Raw genomic sequence first — 10951 nt, 5'->3', positions numbered from 1 at the left:
ATAATTTTTCCCTGTGCACTTGTAGTTGACAAATCGCACCCATAGAATGAGCCAGTAGTGTCGTTATAAAAACACTTTAAAAAGTTTGCGCGCTATTTTTTAATTAGACGGAGTAAGGAAATTCCGTAACTCACAGATAACAAGTTCAAGAACTTTCTTTTAAAACATTTTTATTTTTCTAAGACTCATCTAGAATTCTTTAAAATCTTAGATTCTTTTATATGATTCTATTCATAGACTAGTTATTTGAATCGGTCTTTCTTATTTCTTATAAAAGATCCAATACAGTATCAGTAACCTTGCAAACATGGTTGTATTCAAAACCAAAGCCAAACATCAATTTTTATTTAACTTATTGATGATTTATTTTAACATTGTAGCAAAACGTTTTCGAGGTTTTTATAGAAAAATTTTCATAATTATTCAAGAGAACTCAATTACTGATGAGTGTGATAAATTTATATAGGAATAATGTATGAACCATCCTCGGTGAATCGAGAATCTATATGCAAAATTTAAAGTTAAATCAGTCCAGTAGTTCAGACGTGATGATGCGTCATCTTTGACATTCTTGAATTTCCTATCCCTTACGTATATTAGCAAATAATTTTCTTTATTATATTATAGATTACCTAGATATATAAATCTCTAGATTTCCTTTTAAAATCTCACTATAGCCTACCTTAATCAGTCAGCTATTACTTCTCATTTCAAATTGTATCGAAGCATGCATAGTTGAGGTTGGAGAGTAGAAGTACAGTATCAGTTATTTATGCTGCAAAACTGGATTGTTATCATGTTTATTCAACTGCGACAAGCAATAAAATGAATAAAAAGACTCTCCACTGCATATGAATAAGTTGTTAACTGCAAACAACTCCATAAATCCGTCAACAGAGAATAAATGTGAGTTGGGAATCAGATGAAAAACGGCGATTAGAAAAGTTGGAATAAGTGCGTGAACAAGTCCACAGAATCGACAATCTGTTTAATTGATTGCACCTATATAGGTGTTTGCTGTAGTTTAAAGTTCAAGCTGAGTTCTTGGAGTTAGCGTGCAGGGTTGAACATTGTGAGTTGGGCAAAGGCGATACATTACATATTCCAAGCCCTGGGAATGTGTAGAACAGCCTGCCTGTACAGCCTCCTCAGTGGATGAAGTTGTACGCTGTGCATCCACAGATGCTTATCAACGTCTGCATTTCCTCTACGCTCTACGCAAATAAAAATTACTCTCTAGAACCAGCTTTCCTCAGCACAGGAATAATATATAAGGCTTCCACTAGCGTTCAACAACCTTTGGTTTGATTTGCATGCCGCATGCAAGTTTTTTCCTGCAATGACTCTCATTTAAATACTGAAAAAACTGATGATTAAATTTAGGAAAGGTTAGTGAATGCCTCAAAACAACTGGATATCCAACTATAAAATATGAAACTGATCAAAGCATCATTTACAAAACTGAAAATAGCAAAATAACTTCAAGCTAGTAGAAAACTCGTTTGGTAGTAGCCTACATTTAGTAGAACTACAATTAATATTATTGAAAGGTGAATCTAAATATATAGAGAGTACGCTTGATACAATAGAACATACAAATAATCCACTTTGACACATTATATTATGATTTGATCTCTCAATACTAGAATATGTAATACATAATATTATGGAAGAGCAAATCATCTTGCAAAGACTCTGCTAGAAAGTGTCAGTTTTTAAAAATCCAAAAATTCAAAGTGAGTCATTTCAAAGATGTTAACCCACAATGTCATCTTAATAACACGTTTCCTTATGTTAATTCTCGTATCTTTTGATACGTAGTAGGCAGGCCTTCTTGCAATATGAGAAGAGGTAAATTCTATCATGATCCAGGAGATCCACTATTCAATACAGAAATATGCTTCAGTCAGAGCTACAAATATTCCTAATTCATGGATGTGGTTTGCAACTCATAGACTACTCGTATTCTGGAGTTTATATGTACTTTACTTCTATACAAATAAATGAGTAATTATTTCGACCCTTTACTTATAGTCATAGGCGTAAATTGGGGGGGGGGGGCACGGGTGGGGCAGTTGCCCACCTCCAAATGTTTACATTGCCCCCCCCCCCAATGTAATTGTTTTGTTTAAATGAACAATTTCTATCATGAATGAATGAAATGAAATCCTGTTAGACGCTATTAGGCTACACTACTGTCACCTAGTTAACTATTAATTGAAGGAGAAAGGGTATTTAAGGAGGTTAGATTTTTTATTTTAAATAGCAATGATATGCTGGAAGTGACTGAATGCCTGAGTCTCTTCAATTTTATTGAGCGGTCATACAAACGACATGCTGTGTTTGAGAGAATCCGTAAGAGTCACAGTCTTTTGTGGGGGGTACTTTGACAATTGAATCATTAATAAGTGACACAAGATGGAAGGTACTGTAGAATTGAAGCAGTGCGCTCTGTAATCGACAACTTTGACACAACAATTAAAACTCTGACTGAAATAGCTTCCGTCGATGTAAACCCTGCTGTAGGGGGTGAAGCCAATGCTCTCCTCAAGAGGATGGAAGATTTCCATTTTGTATTCACTCTTCTCTTTCTTATAAGAGTACTCACCCAATGTGATATTCTATCTAAGACATTACAGTCCAGCAAAATAAACTATGCCACTGTTAAGGATTTAGCTCACAGTACCATTGCTATTTTAAAGTCTTTCAGAACTGATGAGTTTTTCATACAACTGTGGACCCACTGCCAGCAAGTATCTGAAAGCTGTAACTTCAGCCCACCAGCAGTTCCACGGCTCAGTAGGGTCCCACAAAAATTGGGGGGTGGCTCCAAAGCTCCATATGAATCAGTGGAACAGTTTTATAAAGTGACAATATTGTGAACCCTGTTGTGGACATTCTAAATTCAGAGTCATTGAAGCACTTTTGAAGAAAATAATAATTTGGATATTCTGAACTGCCTTTCCTCGTTATTGTATGCAAACCATAGCAATGCTGTTCACATCAACAAAGTCTCCAAATTCTATGATCTTGATACCCAGTAACCCAGAAACTTACTGCTGAACTCCAGTGCCTTTATACAATTGAAAAAGTGAATCAACATACTTCGTTTGAAGTTAGAGTGTCAGTCATCACCACTGGAAACTTTGAAGAGGCATTTCCAACAGTGTTTTATCTTTTCAGACTATTTTTGACAGTACCAAATAGTTCAGCCTCCTGTAAACGATCATTTTCCTGCTTAAGAAGACTGAAATCATTCTGCAGAAATACTACAGGTCAATATAGGTTATCTACATCAGGAATTTTGGCAATATTGAATACATGTAGACTTAGAAAAAGTAGTTGAAGAATTTTCAATAAAAACCAGAAGATTTCAACTGAAGAAAATAATAACAGTTCACATTAAGAGAGCGCCGGACTTGGCTTTGGTGAAGAAGAAACCGTAGTTTTATTCAAATGACATTAACTCTGTAAATATGTAAAGATAGATTCTGTAAATATATAAGTAATGATTTATTATAATATTCAATTCAAGTTGAAACTGAGCAAATTATTACTTTCCTTGCCCTACTACCATAGGTAAGGAAAGTATTGCTTTCCAAAAAAAATTAAGGTACCCCAATTTCAAGTTTTCTATACGTTTCAAGGTCCCCTGAGTCCAAAAACATGATTTTTGGGTATTGGTCTGTGTGTGTGTATGTGTGTGTGTGTGTGTGGGTGTATGTGTGTATGTCTGTGAACACGATAACTCCATTCCTAATTAACCGATTGACTTGAAATTTTAAACTTAAGGTCCTTCTACCATGATTTCCCGACAATAAGAAATTCAATAAAATTCAATTCAAAATGGCGGAAAAAATGGCGGATAATTACTAAAAAACCATGTTTTTCACGTTTTTCTCGAAAATGGCTCTAACGATTTTCTTCAAATTTATACCATGGATAGCTATTTATAGGCCCTATCAACTGGCATAAGTCTCATTTCAGGGAAAATTTTAGGAGCTCCGTAATATTCTTGAGAAAAATGGCGGATAATGACTAAAAAGCCATGTTTTTCATGGTTTTCTCGAAAACGGCTCTAAAGATTTTCTTCAAATTATACCGTGGATAGGTAGAGCAGTTTATAAAAAGAACACAGTCATAGTCAAGATATTTCATCTGTAGAACAGCTGTTTTGACGAATTTCCAAAAAATCATCGAATTTCACAATTTACATAAAGGAAAAAGTACTCTGAAAACAATTGTATATACACATATACAGTAGTCTGATCGTAGTTGCAAATATGTTGCCGTCAATCGTCATTATGTTATTCCCCTAAATTATTCTTGTTTGATAATGAGGCTTATAGTTCAATGAGCAAGGAAAGTTGTGTGAGTGTACCACACCAGATTTTTTTTGTTATTTATCATAATCTTGATCATTTGACTAGCTCTCAGATTTTGCATTAGCATGCTAAATAGGCTACACTTGATTAATATGTTTCACAAACAATACATCTTAATGAATAAGATTCGAATAGTTTCACCAAAAGGGAACCCATGTATCGTTACCCCCCAGGCCCCCTGTAGTTTGCCCCCCCCCCAATGAAAATCTTGAATTCACGCCTATGCTTATAGTTTATAAGGTTAGATGTGTAATAGGTACTAGTGTGTAGGCAACTAACTACAAAATCGAGGAAACGAGGCAATACAGTGATGACGACTCGTTGGAGTGCTGATGGGAGTCGAGTCGTAACGATAATGGAGTCATTACAAGGGACATTATAATTCTCATGAGTTCGTTCAACCGATTTGATGGCGACAGACGCAATCTTGACGCTCGATCGAAACGATGAGTGATCATGATGATCGTTGATCATTGAGTTGATGTGATGGTTGCAGGAAGAAGGCTCAAAAGTTGAAGCGGCTGGCCTGGAGGAAGCCTAACCTAACATGTTGATAATGGCTCTATCTGGTGGCGAGGTTCCTAGAACCGCCAACCAAGGTCGCCGAGTCCAACGAAATAAAGACATCAGCGCGGGTCGACAGGTGGCGTCTCACGGCTCCGGCGCGCACCATCCCCGGGATAAAGCTCACTCTTCCACTCTTCGGATCAGCCGAAAATGAGCTTCTTCGCCAAGTCCCGTTTGTTCTTCCTCCGCTTCACCCTTCTTCCCTCTTTTGTTTCTCCTTCTTCTTCCGCCTCACTCTGTGCTTCGCCGCGCCAAAGCGAGCAATTAAGTTCTTCTGCAACTTGGCATTCAAACAGGCAGGATTGACTAAGTATATGCTGTTTAATTTAATAACAACAAACTTATAGAAGTGAATAACAAACTTTAAAAGGGTTGATGATTGCTTTAAAAGCAAACAATGATTGGCAAACTGTAAAAAGACTGAATTGTAAAAAGATCAGATGAGACATGAAAGTTTGTCACATCAGCTCCTCATTCATTAGAATAACGAGACTTTTGCTAAGACTACAAGTTTATGCAACTAGTAATGTGCATTCATTTAAAATAAATAAAACTTAGATGAAGTATTGATAAACTTTACGCAAAAAAATACAAAGAAATAGCAGATAAACTGCATAAATGGTGACATGATCAGTTCAAAGGCGAATAATGATTGGATGGTAAACTGAAGGAGAGACTGAATTATGAAGAGTAATCAGATGAGAATGAAACTTGAATTTATTGCAATTTTATTAAATATTTGGAGGTTGTGAAATTTTAAGCCTTTTTCAATTGGGATGCACTATTTTCTATCAACAACAACTTTAAACTACTCCTTATCTAATTCATTAAAAGTCCAAAAAGGTAATAATTTTCAAATTTCCTCTCCTAAAAGAGAATCCTCTTTTATCTATATTTTTGCTATCTATTATTTCATCTATATTGACGAAAAACCATTCCTAAATTGGATGTTTTAAGAAAAATCATCGGATTCTACCGGACTGAACCGGGCTGTAGGGAGCTATTGCTAAAGTGAGGTGCACGTGACCACAATGGAAGTAGAGAAAGATAGGAAAACACCGTTGCCGATTCTCTGCCTTGTCTTCACTGCAATCTCTAGAGTCTAGAGGATAGCTGATACCTGTATATTTGATGTAATATTGACTGTTCATTCTTGTTTAAAGTAATCAATTGTATTTTATTCGTCGAAGAAATATATTTTTCAATGATTTAATAATATATTCACATAATTAAAAAAAAAATTTCGAGGGTGATGCCCACATGAGCTCTAGACTTATACTTGGGTAATGCGGCGGATGATAATAAGAGATAAATATACCTATAGTTTTAGGTGGCTCTATATTTCCACATTATTGAAAAACGATCTGACAACGTTGCGAAGATGGAAAAGGATAGCTCTGCTCCGTTGCGGAGAAAAGAAGGAGATCTGCTTTGTCGAATGATAGACAAGAATAGCAACACCAATGTTAATCAAGTACTGGCATTTTATTGTGGTGCTCACTATAGTAGGCCTACATCGGGAGAAGAGTTCTGGTTTTCATTGTTGACAATGCTGTACCTCAGAGCTAGAGGAGCGTAAGTACATTCTTTGACAAAATAATGTTTTTAGTGGGTCTTGTTCAGTTTTTCGAACTCTATACATTCAAGATAACGTAAATCCTCTGCAGTTGATTGTTTTTAAGATAGTCGAAGCTGGAAGAGCGTAAGTCCAGTAAGCACTGAAACTGAAAAAACGTGAGTCCAATAATTCATTGAAAGGAAGTGTAATGCTGATTCGACTTACTGTACGCTCTTTTAGCCCCGGCTGAGAGTGTAATACTTTTTGGTCTCTCTTGTAAAATCAGCCGTTTGAGACTTACGCCCTTCTAACACTGAGGTACATTATGGTTTTCAAATGGCAGCCAGAGCTCTTCTTCTGGTCAAGTTACTAAAAATTAATGCCTCATGTTGGTAATATTGCAATAATAATCACTTGAGCACTTGGGCCTTTGATTATTTGTATTATGACTGCTGAAAGTTGCGCCAGAACACAATGATGAATTTATATTTATGCAATAATTCTGTTCTTGCAACCACTAACCAGTGTTTATCATAAAAAAACTATTTGAAAAACAGTGGTTTACAGTTTATTAGTTGTGTTGTTCACTTTGCTTCGATGCATTTCTCATCATTCACGTAATCCATTATAAATTGTGATGTTTTGTTGATGGTATTGAAGTGTATGCAGTTACCGATTTACCCTTTATGAGTCTTTCTTCATCCATGTCCAATTATTTATTGCATTTAATTCAACAGTTGAGGGTTGTAGTCCAGTCAAATGGTCGTTTTTCAGGAAACAGCCCCGAAAGAATTCTTCTCAACGGTTCTATATGTATTTTGGGGCGCTGAATTCGAATCTAAAATTTTCTGACACGCCAGAGGGCGGCTTCACCCCCAAAACCCCCACTAAAATCTCGGACTTTTTTTAATTTTTCCATTTAATCTCGAAAACTTCGAGTTTTTGAAGAAAAATCATTCCCTACAAAATTAAAGATAATAAAATTTCCAATAAATTGAGTGGTCGTGCAGGATTCTACCATTTTTGGTTCCGGAGCTACGAATTTTCATTTAAGGGGTTTTCAAAATAAGGTAAACCTACCACTTCTACCCTATACAATTTAGATATTTTCCTAGAATAGATGAAAAACCACACATCACGTGAAAGAACAATCAATTCTGAACAGGATTCCTTAGGAATTTTCGAATTTAGTAGTGGGGGAGGGGGAATACACACAAAAATAGAAAATCACAGACGTATACTTTGTCTGTGAGACGTTGATATATAGTAGTACTAACGGAAGTATTTCCCTTCAATGTAAATTGCGCTCTTTCAAGAATTTTAAGTTCCAAAAATAATGGGAAAGATCTAGTTATTGATTTGATAAGCTCACTATAAAACCATAACTTTGAACTTATTATTATAGCATGTAATCAGACATGTTTCAGTCATATACATGAACATTTCATAGCAGAATGAGAATGACTATAAAAAAGTGAATGTGACAATTTCAGAGAAACATTTTTTGATGCTTTACTGATTTTAATAGTAATAAGAAATATCTGTATTTGCCAGATTCGTTGAAAATGATCTAATATCGAGATTTGAATTTGAAAGACAGATGTCTGAGAGACGTTGGATAGTAATCAAGGGTTAATGAGTCTGCATTTCCCTCTTCTACTCTTGTTCTTGTGTAAAATCTTCAGATTATAATATTATGAAGTCTTAATAATCTTCACACTATCATAGAGATCTTGTATATTTGATTTTCCAGTCATCAATTTTTTTCTGAAAATAATCGTCAAGGGGGATTGACTCATATTAATTAAATTTAAGTTGAATTTGAAGAACGGAAGCATTTGATTTGAACCTTGACCAAACCTTCATCTGATACTTTGTAAATGGTGCTGAGACTACAAAGTAACATTTCTCATGTGAATGAATTTCACAATCTAATATTGACGTAGCAAATGTGATGAGGAATAAGTGGTAGATTTGTTCAATCTGTTGATTGGTTCGACAAGTGCACATTTGATTTGATGCTAGTGTTTTGTCCCCAATTATTTTGACTTTTCAGTATTAAGCCTAAAAATCTCATCTACAGATTTTAGATTGATCAACTACAGATTGGTGCAATGAATTTATTCGATAAAGTTGTGGAATAAATGGAGAAAGACACTGAAGCGATTACAAAACTTTGGAATTTTTCATGTAGGCTTACAATATATTATTAGTCCACTCAATATAGACATAGAAAGGGGATGTGCTTGCAATAATTCATATTGTAGTTCTGATTTTTTAATATATTATTTGGGTACATAAGAGAAGTCCAGAACCAATTTCTTCATGCAAAATTTCCTTGTGCTAGATACAGAGTGGCCCAAAAACCTCGTATTTTCGGCTCATTTCCCAGTTTTCAGCTATTTCTGCCAAATCTAGTAATCAGACAGAAGAATTTGCTCTTGCCTTTTTTTTAGATTATGAAATGTTTAATAAAATGAGATCATTCGGAACTCTCTATCTCCAATGAGTACTGAGTTATGGTTTTTCAAAAATGGGTGAAATTTGAAGAAAAAAATCAATTTTGATGAATTTTAGTTTTTTGATCTATAATATCTTCTGATTGTTACCATTCAGATGTATAATTCAAAATCCCTCTGGGCGTATTTTTGAACTCAACTGCCTGAAATCCATCTTGAATCACTTTTCCTATCATAGAACTGCCAAAACCGTTAATATGAGAAAAATATCTACAATTTCCGGATTTTTTCCAACAATTAAAACTCACTTTACGAACATATTTTTTCATAAATCGTTTACAGCAGATGAAAGAGAAAACTCTATAGTACATTTCAAGATCAAGTAATGATTTTTATAATTAGGAGTTACCGAGATACATAGCTTTGAATATAGAAATTGGTCATTTTTTGGGTATTGAATATGAGCTTCAGCATACTCAACAATAAATTTTCCATTTTTCGACCGAATTTGACTTATGATGCATGAATTTGGACCGCCTTGACGGGACGAAAAGAATGAAGTGTAGTACGATGTTTTCAGAGTATTTGAAACAATCGAGGATCTATATGAACTGAAAATTTACCCAAGTGAAATCATAAAATAGCAACCTGTCACAGTCAGTGAGGATAGAATGTACATTCTATACTCTCTGGTCACAGTGCTGTATTGTTTTAAGAGCGTTTCAAGCATGTTGTTTGTTTGGTGATGGTCTGAAAGCTTTTGACTTTTTCCAGAACTCTGAAAGTCAATGTGACAGGCATACGATTTTTATAATGCTTGTCACTTTCCCGTTACAGACCTGTCTGGTCGTTTGTAACACAGACAATAAATACAAAATGCTTCAACAAAATATTGTACAGTACAATATCTTCACAAAAATCTCACAAAAGGCAATATCATTCACGTTTTGTGTGCCTGTACTCGTTGAATAGTGTTCCTAGAAGGTCAACAGTTGAAATTCAAGGACTTTGACCATTATAGCTGTTCGAAAAACACTGAAACAAGAGGGGCTGTTTTGTTTGAAGGATGTCCTTCCCTCGAGTAGTATCGTATTTGAAACTTCTTACAAAAGGTGACGGCCGTGAAATATTGGAGAACGCTTTTATCGTACGTACATTGATGCACATCTTTTATTTTATTTCTAGTTTTGTTGTATTTAGTTGATGACAGGCGGTGGATGTTTTTAGGTGCCAATACAGCGAAAGAGCAAAGGCGGCGGCAAATATCCTTTTTTCTTGGAAGGACTTGGCTGGCGTGGAACAGTGTGAGTGAGTGTGTGTAGGTGAGGAAGAGGGGCAACGGGTTCAATGGAGGAGGGTTGTGAAACAGAGTGAGATAGAAAACTCGGAGAGTGTGTGTTTGTTATGGCACGTTGTAAATTACAGGAGATAACTATCTCAGCGTCTATGGAGGAGCGAGAGAGATGGAACGAGCATGAAGAGAAAGGAACACCGTGACAATGGTACAACTTCATGTGCTAGTGGCAGCCATTCCTTCTTTCGATTCTCTTCTCCTTCTTCCTTGTCCTCCTTCTTCCCATTTTTACCATCCTCTCTCGACCTCGAGGCAAACACTCTCCACAGTCCCCTGCAGAGCCGACTTTAAACCTGGGTATTATTATTATTATACTTGACTACATCCAACCCATTTGACCAGCCAAGCCGCTGGCATCTCACTATCTACTTGTTGTATAAGTGGTGTGTGTGTATATATACATCTTAACGACTATCAGCTTCTTCTATAACGAATAGAGCAATCCCGCCTCTACGAGAGTAAATGTAGAAAAGAAACTAAAATAAAAAACAGTTGCTTATAAATATTTGAAACACGGTTGAGAGAAATGATTGGTGTTGGTGTTTCGTGTATCACACATCATGATAAGTGCGTGATCTTATTTCTTGTTTCCGGGCCGGGGTTGCTTATATCAAATTACTTTTGACAA

This window comes from Nilaparvata lugens, chromosome 2 (genome assembly GCF_014356525.2).
Source record: "Nilaparvata lugens isolate BPH chromosome 2, ASM1435652v1, whole genome shotgun sequence".
Lineage (NCBI taxonomy): Eukaryota > Metazoa > Arthropoda > Insecta > Hemiptera > Delphacidae > Nilaparvata > Nilaparvata lugens.
This window is presented reverse-complemented; position numbering follows the sequence as displayed.